Below are 12,642 nucleotides of genomic sequence, written 5' to 3'. Positions count from 1 at the left end.
CTATCTTCATGTTTGAGGTTTCAAGAATATTCCAGTAATCAATATAAATAAGGAGCTTTAACGAAAAGAGAAACCTGGTAACAATATAATCACTGGGCAAGAAGTACTGAGTAAACACAACTTCTAATTAATAAATCTGAATCCTAATAGACATAATCTCCATGTTAATGAGGTAGATAAGTAGATTCTAGAAAGGTTCCATCCAATTGGAAAGTGGTAAATACAATTCCTGTATTCAGGAAGGGAGGAAGACAGGAAACAAATCTACAGGCCAATTATCTTGATGTCAGTTGAAAGGAACATTTTGGAATCAATTAAGTTTTAATTGGGCAAATTAGAAAAGTATGGGTAACTGGGAAAAGTCAACATGTTTTGTGAAAGGGAAATTGTGTTTAACTGATTTATTGGTATGCATTTGAGGGACTAAAAGGAGCCTGTCGATGTATTTGGATATCTAGAGGGCATTTGAGAAAGTTTTACATTGGAGCTAGTTGAGCAAAGGTGGTGTTCATGGTATAGTATAAAGTTCAAAGTTTGGGTGAAGATTTGTAGCCTGGGTGCTCGTTGTTGTGGTTCTGTTCGCCGAGCTGGAAATTTTTGTTGCAAACGTTTCGTCCCCTGTCTAGGTGACATCCTCAGTGCTTGGGAGCCTCCTGTGAAGCGCTTCTGTGGTGTTTCCTCCGGCATTTATAGTGGCCTGTCCCTGCCGCTTCTGGTTGTCAGTTTCAGCTGTCTGGCCACTACAGCGGACAGCTGAAACTGACAACCGGAAGCGGCAGGGACAGGCCACTATAAATGCCAGAGGAAACACCACAGAAGCGCTTCACAGGAGGCTCCCAAGTACTGAGGATGTCACCTAGACAGGGGATGAAACGTTTGCAACAAAAATTTCCAGCTCGGCGAACAGAACCACAACAATAGTATTTTTTTTTCCTTTACCCCCACACTACCACCTAAGTGCGGTAGTGCTTATTTTTTCCCCAGCACCCGTGTGTGCAGGTGTGAGACACAGTGTGCATGAATCTTTATTCAAATTCCACCACCAGGAAGATAGGAAAACACCCGGGTGGCCAGTGACAAACACTGCCCTTCACATCAAAGGGCAGTGCTGTGTGATCAAAACAGTGAGGGGGAGGGAAGGGACTAAATCAAAATAAAGTTGGAAGGAGAAATGATGCACTCCACTCCCTGCGGCGCCCACCTCCCCCTGAACAACTCCAGGGTGTTGGTGGACACCGCGTGCTCCTTCTCCAAGGACACCCGGGCTCTAACGCAACAACAATAGTATAAAGTGTAACAGTCTAGCATCAGATTGGCTGATTGGCAGATAACAGTGTATACACAAAACAGATCTTTGATTGGCAAGATGTGAAGAGTGGAGGTCTGCAGGGGTCTATACTTACCATTAGCTTTTTAATTTGGGATGAAGGGTTGTGAAGGCAGATTGACTAAACTTACATATGACATGAAGATAGGAAAGTATATTGTAAGGATGACATAAGAAAGGTGCAGAGCAATAAAGGTAGATTTAGTGGGCAAAAATCTTACAAATGGAGTACATTATGTAAAAATGAAGTTTCTCGTGAGTGACAAAATATTAAAGAAAAATATTATTTAAATGGAGAACAACCACAGAATTATGAGTTGTAGAGAAATCTAGACGTTGTGTGCAAGTCACAAAAAGTCTTAAATGTCTCAGCGTTTTGGCCAAGATCAATTGTAGTATCCGTTCTTATCAGTTTAATATCTGATGTGTTCCTTATCTGTTTTCAAAGCCCTCTTGTGGCTCTGTAGTAGTGTCCCTAGCCTTGGACTGGGAGGCCTAATTCAAATCTTACATACCTGCTCCAGAGGTATGTAATAGCATCTATGAACAGTTTGATTAGAAAAATTTGTTACTACAGAAAAGAACATTGTTATGCAGAAATATCATGATTAAGAAGGCAAATGGAATGCTACCCTTTATTAAGAAAGGAATTGAATATCAAAATTAATAAAATTATACTTCAGTTATACAGGGAATTTAGGAGACTACATCTGAAATACCTTATTTAAGAAAGAGTGATAATGCATTAGAAGTGGTTCAAAGGAGTCTTTATTGGAATGATTGGGTTGTCTGTTGGGAAAAAGATTGGAAAGGGTGAGCTTGTTTCCACAATGGGTTTAGAAAGGTGGGGTTGATTTGATTGAAGTTTAAAATATCCCAAATGATTTTTGTAAAGTGGATATGGAAAGTATATTTTCTCTGTCGCTGAATCCACAACTGGACGACGCTTGAGAATTACAGATGCCCTTTTATGACAGATCTGGGCAGGTTCCTTTCTTAGGTGGAGGTGGGTGTTCTTTCTTGTTCAGCAAGGGAATAAAATGTTATCAGTTGTAGATGGGAGTGTGGAATTCAGAACACAAACCATTCAGTATTGATTGGAGCAAGCTGAAGGGGCTGAATGGTCCATTTCTAATCTGTAAATTCATGCAGATATGTGCAGATATATAGTTGCTGAAGTTTTTTCATTGATATATCAAGAACTCTGATCCCTTTATTGCAACATTCTGCAGACGTTCTCCACTGAAATAATATTTTGCTATTATATTTTTCCAACAAAGTGAACAACCTGGTTTTGCAATATTTTTCCAACTCATTTAAAGTATCCCTAAAGCTTTGCAGAATTTGTGACCTTCCTACAACCAGAACATTTGTCCTCAATGCCTTCAAACAGCCATAAATTGGTGAATGATTGATTCCCTGTAGCACCACACTCGCTATAAGTTGCCAACTAAACCTGATGCATTTTCATCCCAATTCGCTTTCCTGTTTCATTGCCAGTCATCTAACACTGAGTTCTTATCTTGTGCACTTGCTGCTTTTTTTTAATGTCATCTGGAAATCCAGAGCATTTATGGAGCAGACGAACTATGGCAGTGGTGAAGCACTCTCAGTGAATAACTGCCTGAAAATGCAGGAATACTTAGTTTCATTCTTTAAGAAAATTGTTTGCCTGCGTGGCAAGCAAGGAATTTTGGCTGGCAGCTCCTTATAGAATCCACCATATTTTAGAAAGAAAATCTGAATCATTTAGAGCAGAGGGGGCCTTCCCTTTAGACACTGCTCATCATATCCTGCCCAACTAGGGTGAATAAATAGTATGCTGTTCTATTTATGTCTTAACATTTGTACCAGGTTTCCTTGCCTTGACCAGATTTCATTAAGTACAGAGATAACAATGATTTGATTTAACAATTTGCATTGGATTTCCAATGTACAGTTTTCCACCCTTGCATCATGTAATATTTTGCATGTTTCCTCTTTGTGCAAGGGACGTTATTGGCTTTGAGACTATCTGTCTTCAAATTAAAATAATTAATCAAGTTTATTTACATGTGTACAACTTACAAGGCAAGGATAATTTGCAATAGTGTACTGCAGGCAATGTTAGGTATAATATCACACACAAAATTAATTCAAGCAAGTGTGTTACAACTAATACCCCTTCAGGAATAAACAGACGTTTGTGATCTCAGACAGAAACAGTCCAATAAGCTTTATACCAGAAAAGTTATTCAGTTCTATGCAGTTGTTAATCATGCAAATAATGATTGAACTTTGACGACCTCCTTCTGAATGAAGAAGAACATTGCTGACCTTATTTAACTTTTAAGGTGATTTATTCTGACAGGAAGTAAAGTTACCCATTAAATGATTAGGTCAAATGCAAAAGAAAAAAATATATAGTTTTTCTTTGACAAAGCAAAGAGGGCATGAAATTTGGTCACATACTGTATGCTACTCAGAAACAAGACAGCTTAATGAGGCCACAAAATGGCTGTCAGATTCTGACAGTGTCAACATATTGATGAAAATTATGGCAGTGAGTGTTTGCTCTCAAAGACCTCCAAATCATTATAAGTCCAAATGGACAGTGCACTTGTCAGTGCCACACTGCTGTGTTGCAGTGAGACCAGAACTATTTTTCATTTATGCGTGGGAAGTGGGTATCACTGGCTGCCCAGCATTTATTGCCTGGTGCTAGCTGCTCTTAACAAGATGGTGGTCAGCTGCCGCCTTGAACCGCTGTGGTCCACCTGTTGTGGGTTGACCCACAATGCTGTATGGGAGGGAGTTCCATGATTTTGTTCAAACCACAGCGAAGGAATCGTAATATATTTCCAAGTCAGAATGGTGAGTGGCTTGGAGTGGAACTTGCAGGTGGTGATGTTGCCCTTCTCCTTTGAGATGGAAGTGGTTATGAGATTGGAAGGTGGTGTCGAAGGATCTGTTGGTGAATTTCAACAGTGCATCTCATTGGTAGTACACACTGCTGTTACTGAGCATCGGTGATGGATGGAGTGGCTGCTTGTGGATATTGTGCCAAGCAAGTAGACTGTTTTGTCCTTGATGCTGACAACTTGCTTGTGTGTTGTTAGAGCTGCACTCATTCTGCCAAAAGAGGAGTATTCCATCACACAGTTGACCTGTGTCTTGTTTATGATGGACAGGCTCTGGGGTGTCAGGAGCTACGTTACTGGCCGCAGTATTTCAGGTTTTTGACTTGCCCTTATAGCTACTATGTTAACGTGGCAAGTCCAATTGAATTTCTGGTCAATAGTAACTCCAGGGGAGTTCAGTGATGGTAACACCGTTGAAATGTCAAGGGCTGGCGGTTAGAATGTTTCTTATTGGAGATACTGGGGCAGCATGGTGGCTCAGTGAATGGCACTGCTGCCTCACAGCACCAGGGACCTGGGTTCGAGTCCAGCCTGTGGTGACTGTCTGTGTGGAGTTTGCACATTCTCCCCATGTCTGCGTGAATTTCCTCTGCGTGCTCTGGTTTCCTCCCACAATCCAAACGTGTGCACGTTAGGTGAACTGGCCATGCTAAATTGCCCATAGTGTTCAGGGATGTATAGGTTGGGTGTATTGGCCAGGAATAAAAATAGGACAATAGGAGTTGGGGAAATGGGTCTTGGTGGGTTAATTTTTGGAGGGTGGGTGTGGACTTGTTGGGCCGAAGGGCCAATTTCCACACTGTAGGGATTCTATGATTTTATGATAATCATTTGTGTCATGAATGTTATTTGCCACTTGTCAACCCAAGCCTGGATATGGTCTAGATCTTGTTGCATTTGAACGTTGACTACTTCAGTTTTAAAGTCTTCCAAATGGTGTTGAGCATTGTGCAATCATCAATGAACATCCCCACTTTTGACCTTATGATGGAAGGAAGATCATTGAGGCAACAGAAGATGGTATCAGGATCATAAGTCTAGAGAAATTCCACCCAGCAATGTCCCCTCTACATCTCTTAAATTTAGATTAGATTATTAGATTACTTAGATTACTTAGTGTGGAAACAGGCCCTACGGCCCAACAAGTCCACACTGACACTCCGAAGAGCAACCCACTCAGACCTATTCCCCTACATTTACCCCTTCACCTAACACTACAGCATGGCCAATTCACCTAACCTGCACATTTTTGGACTGTGTGGGGAAACCGGAGTACCCGGAGGAAACCCATGCAGACACTGGGAGAATGTGCAAACTCCACACAGACAGTTGCCATGGGGTGAGAATTTAATTGGAGGACTCTTGGGCGTAGAGTGTTGAGGAAGGGGAGAAGAGGGGGATTGTGGGAGCTATTATCTGTCTCCAAGCCAACTCCAAAATAATGCACGCGAAACTCCTGTGAAATCAGTTTATGAAGATTAGACATAATCATAATTCATACTTAACCAAGCTGCCAATGGAGGCCTCAGTCATGAATTCTCTGATTGAAACACATGGTTCAATTGTACATGTGAGTTGTTCCTTGTTGGATATGGTCCCCAGACACCATTGAGAGAAGCCAGCTGCTCTTTAAACTTGTTAGAAGCCGATATGAATATTTAAGTACATTGAAAAGCTCATTGAAACTATCAATATCTTTGAAGCTGTCAAGACAGATATGATGTCAAGCAAATATTTGGAGGAAAACTGCAGTGATAATCAGCAGTACTTGCTATTTCATGTTTGTCTATTAACACAAGCCTGAAGGTTATCTTTACAGAATTAATGTTTGATGAATTATTTAAAGAATAATCATTATTACATTGTTGTGCATATCAGTTCAGACTGATTGACAGCTCCAAGTATTTCTAAAGTTTGAAGTGGGAATATGAGTACAATATTACTTTTATGAGATCAAAAGAACTTAAGTGCAGCACTAGGGCATTTTCACAAAACAATTTTATCAATAAACACTTAATTTAATCTCATCCTATGACCTGATGCCTGCCCATGATAGATGCAGGGTGAGTTGTCATTGATAGTAAGGGCAAAGGGTGGTGGTGGAGGAAGTGGGCATGTGTTGGTATATCTTGGCAATAAAAGGTTTGTGTGGGTGGATACTGGTGAGGTCTTCCAGCATATGAGGGACCATGAGGGAGATTGCAAGGGCATTAGGTGGCCTGTGTTAGATTGAATAGAATATGCTGAGTATGTGGGGGTACTGAGGGAATATAAGAGGTGAAAGCTAGAAACTTTTTTTTAAAACATAGGTGAACTCGAGTGCAGAAACATCAAATAGCCTTTTATAAGAGTCCACCTGGGCACCAAAATGTCCTTGTGCCTGCAACTCAATTCTTTTGGAGTCACTGGGCTTGACTCCATTATTTATTTCTTTTTACTTATTCACGTGATTTGGATGTCACTGGCTGGGCCAACATTTATTGCTGATCTGTCGTGTGGAACAAAACACAGAAATTCTGTTCTATTCTCAGGAATCATTCTTATGTAGTTGTAAATTTTCTCTACTCCATTCTTCAGATGCCAGAGTGAAAATTCAGGTTTGTTTCTGAACAGCTGAGAAATCACTTTCCTTCCAGCCCTAGTTTTCTTCACACTCGAATAAGCAACATTCTGGAGGACAGTAAACAAAATGCTTTTGAAACACATTGATGCTCTCACTGAAGTGGAACTTACTGTTTTGTGTCACCTTGAAGTTGCAGATGATACAAAGCTGGGTGGGAGGGTGAGCTGTGTGGAGGTTGCTGAGATGTTTGTATGATTCAGACAAGTTGAGTGAGTGGGAAAATGCATGACAGATGAAGTATAATGTGGCTAAATATGCACTTATATATTCTGATAGCTAAAAAAAACAGGAAGGCACACTATTATCTGGTGATAGATTAGGAAAGGAGGAGGTGGAATGGGACCTTGTACACCATTTGCTGGTGAAGCAAGATATGAAGGAGACAAACAATATGTTGGCCTTCATTATGAGAGGATTTGAGTGCAGGAGTATGGATGTCTTGTTGTAATTTATAGAGCCTTAATGCGACCATGCTTAGAGTATTATGTGCAGTTTTAATCTCCTCATCTGATGAAGGATATTCTGGCTATGGAGGGATGCAATGATAGTTCATCAGACAGATTCTTGGAGTGGAAGGACTGATGTTTTGAAGAGAAACTAGATTGGGTGGGATTATATTCACTAGAGTTCAGAATAATGAGAGGGGATCACATGGAAACGTACAAAATTCTACCAGGATGAGAGAGGATAAATATAGAAAGGATGTTCTTGATGACCTGGGAGTCCAGAATGAGGGTCATAGTTTTAAGGATTTGGGATAGTTTTTTTTCAGAGAAATTTCTTCATCCGTAGAGTGGTGAGCCTATGGAATTTTCTTCTGCAGAAAGTAGTTGATGTCAAAACATTGAAACTCATTCAAGCAGGAGTTGAATTTAGTTTTGAAGGCAAAGGAATCAAAAGGTATGGGGTAAAATTTGGAGCAGGGTATTAAGTTAGATGATCAGCCATGATCATATTGAATGGCAGAGCAGACACAAAGGGCTGAATAGAAGACACTTACTCTATTTTCTATGCATGCAATTTCTGTTTCTGTGCTTGCAAAAGCCCATATTTTAGGCTCTGGATCAAGTGGCAGTAATTATTGTAAATCTGTTAATGGCTGTGAAACCTTAGGCCAACTTTCAACATGTAATACCAATGGGAAAATTCCCTGCCAGCAGTACAGAATAAGAAAATTACCCCATCGTGCAGGGTAATTGCTCCTTTTTATTCAATTGTATTCAATTTGATTCATGGAAATATTCAGAATCAGTTATCTTGTTCATTGTGTTCAAACTACGTAATAATGTCTGTTGTTAAAATGGCCATTTAAAAGTTATTCAGTACGGTGATTTGAGAACAAACTTCATAATTTTTTCATAATACAAAATTTACATCTGAAAAGGGATTTTTACCACCATGCAGTGTCCCTGTTCTGGCAGTTTTATATTTTTTGAGAAAGCTCACTCAAATTAACCTCAATTTAAAGTTTGAAGTATATATGGTGATAACTTCACTGTAAATTTTACATTTAATACAGTTTAAACCTTTGCAATATACTTTGATCCTTTCATTTAAATTGCCATGGGAAAAATAATTGATAAGCAAAATAATTATAACCAACCTTTATTTTGGACATGTAATACGTTTTGCCAGGTTTTCAAAATTAAGAGAGAAAAAAACCTGGGCCTGTAGTTATCTCAGTCAGCTATTTCATCAGAGATCAGTGTTTGAAAATTTAGTTTACCTGATGTGCATGGTGCTCATCACTCACTTTCTTAAATCTATCACTCTCTAAGGAAGCCTACTGCACTGCAGTTGCATTTCCGAGTGAATTTGTCGGCAATTTTATACTTAGTCTTTCAAGTCAATTCTATAGGATGCTTTTTGTCAATGTGAAGTGTGGGATTGTATTAAACCTGTCAGAGGTCATTACAGCTCAGAAGAGAAAGCTCTGTTTGTCAAATCAATGAGCTACTTAGTTTCTTGAGCTGAAGCTGGGGACTTATTTTGATTTTTTCAAATAAAGTTCAGGGTATAAGTGCAGGAACATCAAACATGAACTTCTCTTGAAGGGCAGTAGGCAGATTTGGCCTATTGTAGACAAGATGGCCAAGAAGTCAGCAGGATTTGGGCAGTCACTTGGGCACTATGATCTGATTGGGTGGAGCATCTGGGGACCAGCACAAACAAAAAAATCTAGAATCCCGATACAGTTTAAAAATGAGACGGCTCCTATTTAAGACAATTTTGTTTTTTAGATAAGGAATTTTTTCATAGTGGGTTCGCCTGTAGAGTTTTCTACCACATACATCATAGAATAACTTCTGATTTGCAAAGAAATGTCTGGGTTGAGCAGGCAGGAAAATGGAGTTAAGTCTGCAATCGATCATTATCTTTCTGAATGGTTCAGCCAAATAGTTGACTCTTGCTCCCACTTCATTTCTAATTATATATCTAGGTAATAAAAGGCAAAGTGGTAGAAAATTCATGTGGGGCATTTCCTGAAACACACGAGGCATGAGATTAGCTGGTGAGACATGGAAGACGACTCTCTTTGGCTTTGTGAGCCACAAATAAAAATAGATTGTGAGGCTTTCTTCAGGGCCTGGGGAGTAAACCAAAGCTACAAACTCTCACAACTTGATGCCCCTTGCACCCAGGTACGTTAGATGTGCAGATTAGGCTCTGATTACATTTTCTGGAAGCGGATCTGCAAATTTGAAAAGGATGACTTCAGCTTCAGGTGAGCTCCATAATTGCTTACAACTTCAAATTAAGGGTCATTCGGAACATGGAATGAAAAGAATGACTATTGTGGCATAGTGGTAGTACCCGCAAAAGTGATGAAAAGAGTTTCAGCTACTCCCATCTTCCAACCCCAGAATCCTTGGCTTGTGTTCAAATTTCACCTGCTCCAGAAGTATGTATTTTTTTAAAAAAGCCTTTGGCCCCATGTTAATTGGACATGGCCCCACAACCCCAGCTTGATCTGTCTTTTCCCTATTTTTATCATTAGAAAAGTTGTAGGTCTACAAGCAAGAGGACAATGTATATATGAAAATTGAGTTTATTTGTTACAGCTCTAAAATATCAACTGTAAATTAATGTTAAATGTAAAAGTCTTTTACATATATAGTGAAGCAAGTAACATTATGGTCCTGTAGTTGTGAATTAATTGCTGAGATGACTAATGCATTTCAACCATAGTAGAAATTCGTATAGCTGAGAGATCATTTTGGTCTCTTCAACAGGTTAGATAAACTGAATATTGGATTCAAATTACTTTGAAAAGATTGTGAACTTTAGAAAAGCAGATAATTTTCATAAATATTAATCTTGAAATCTCTGCAGGATGACAGCTATCATGAGCTTACATAGCACAAGAATAATTTGTTGCCTGTTCGAAAAGCAGTCATCGCATGCATTTTCAAGTTGCATTTATGCAACAAAAGTTGTGATTGATATTTTTGAAATGGACCATTTAATATGCTTTGTTTTAATGCAGAGACTTTATAAATTATGTAGGATATAGAAATCATGGCTTGATTTTCAGCCAGTTCAGGTTCATTTTTAATGTATTTAGTGCCATGTTGTTCGTGCCTTCACTAATTGTACAACAATGAGCATTTTTCTTTATACAAGTAAGCATTAATGGAACAGATATTACCTTTTGTCTGCTCCACTAAAATTGCTCTTGGGAATAAATCAGTCTAACATAAAATAATGCATTGACCTGGAATTAATGTTGTTATGGGCTCAGTTATCACATTATTATTGTAGAATTGAAGTTGTACTGTAACAGCCAGTGTAATAAAGTGGCAGATGTATTATGAAAATAATCTAAGAAGCCTTTTGAACAATAAAAGTAACAAGGCAGAGAATTAGGTTAATTTGTTTTGTGCACACTTTGGGAGGGAAAAAGGAGTAGGCCTGCGCAGGCAATGATACCTCTGGAAACTTATAGCATTCAGCATACTGTGTGTAAATATTGGTCCTCTGTACACTACAAAAAAAGGACTATCAACATGAAGAAGACTTGGAGACTACTTCTATGTCTCAGTTGGGATCCAGCTTTTCCACAGTATATTTACATTGATCTCACTAGTTAAACTTGTTGAATAGAAGTCGACTTGAAGTCCAGGTTGGAGTTGAGATCCAGAATCCTGAAAATTGGGACTGAGATTTTATCTCTTGAGGAAAGATCTTGGGAACTGGTGGTTGTTGGTTGGGGAGTTGCTGTGAGCTGGGGAATTGGGGGTGGGGACGCTGGAAGTGGGATTGCTTTTCTACACACCTGAGTGGGAGCAGTGACAATAGTGTGTGCCATGCTTAATTACTGAAATGAGGCTTCTACTAATTTCTCAATGAATTTTGTTTTGTGAACATCTCATAAAGCAGGAAGGGCTGCAATCAGTGTTGAACATTTGATGTAGCTTAGAGCAATGAACATAGGACATAGAACATTACACTGCAGTACAGGCCCTTCGGCCCTCGATGTTACGCTAACCTGTTATACCACTCTGAAGCCCATCTAACCTACACTATTCCATGTACGTCCATATGCTCATCCAATGACGACTTAAATGTACTTAAAGTTGACGAATCTACTACTGTTGCAGGCAAAGCATTCCATACCCTTACTACTCTCTCAGTAAAGAAACTACCTTTGACATCTGTCCTGTATCTATCATCCCTCAATTTAAAGCTAAGCCCCCTCGTGTTCGCCATCACCATACTTGGAAAAAGGCTCTCCCTGTCCACCCTATCTAACCCTCTGATTATCTTGTATGTCTCTATTAAGTCGCCTCTCAACCTTCTTCTCTCAAACTAAAACAGCCTCAAGTCCCTCAGCCTTTCCTCCTAAGACCTTCCCTCCATACCAGGCAACATCCTAGTAAATCTCCTCTGCACCCCTTCCAAAGCTTCTACATCCTCCTTATAATGCGGTGACCGGAACTGTACACAATACTCCAAGTGCGGCCGCACCAGAGTTTTGTACAGCATAACCTCATGGTTCCGAACTCGATCCCTCTATTAATAAAAGCTAAAACACTGTATGCCTTCTTAACAACCCTATCAACCTGGGTGACAACTTTCAAGGATCTGTGCACCTGGACACCGAGATCTCTCTGCTCATCTACACTACAAAGAATCTTACCATTAGCCCAGTACTTTGCATTCCAGTTACTCCAACCAAAGTGAATCACCTCACACTTGTCCGCATTAAACTCCATTTGCCTCCTCTCAGCCCAGCTCTGCAGCTTATCTATATCTCTCTGTAACCTACAACATCCTTCGTCACTATCCACAACTCCACCGACCTTAGTATCGCCTGCAAATTTACTAATCCACCCTTCTATGCCCTCATCCAGGCCGTTTATAAAAATGACGAACAACAGTGGACCCAACACTGACCCTTGCAGTACACCACTGGTAACTGGACTCCAGGATGAACATTTCCCATCAACCACCAACCTCTGTCTTCTTTCAGCAAGCCAATTACTGATCCAAACTGCTATATCTCCCACGATCCCATTCCTCTGCATTTTGTACAATAATTGTTTAATTTTTATCAACTCTTGTATTTTGCTATGTATACTAAACAGTAAACACTTTTAGAAAATAGAACAGAACAGGCCGTGTGGCCCACCATGTCTATGCCAGGCATGATGCTATTCTAAACTAATTCCATCTGTGTGCACATGGTCCATATTCCTCTATTCTCTACCTGTTCATCTCTGTAAATTCCTCTTAAATTTTGCTAACATTTCTGTTTCTATCACCTCTTTCAGGTACCTACCACCTGTGTG

At 39.7% G+C, this 12,642-nt stretch overlaps 1 non-coding gene across 1 annotated transcript; it reads left to right on the top strand.

Annotated features, from left to right (window-relative positions):
- The first annotated feature begins 1,686 nt into the window (after window positions 1-1,686).
- On the top strand, window positions 1,687-1,871 carry LOC122551197 (U2 spliceosomal RNA). The gene has a single exon (XR_006312050.1). It is a non-coding gene; the product is annotated as a U2 spliceosomal RNA (small nuclear RNA).
- Window positions 1,872-12,642: the final 10,771 nt, after the last annotated feature.

Source organism: Chiloscyllium plagiosum, unplaced genomic scaffold, assembly GCF_037043375.1.
Source record: "Chiloscyllium plagiosum isolate Xiang-an unplaced genomic scaffold, Cpla_swu_hap1 HiC_scaffold_6, whole genome shotgun sequence".
In the NCBI taxonomy this organism is placed as follows: domain Eukaryota; kingdom Metazoa; phylum Chordata; class Chondrichthyes; order Orectolobiformes; family Hemiscylliidae; genus Chiloscyllium; species Chiloscyllium plagiosum.
This window is presented reverse-complemented; position numbering and strand designations above follow the sequence as displayed.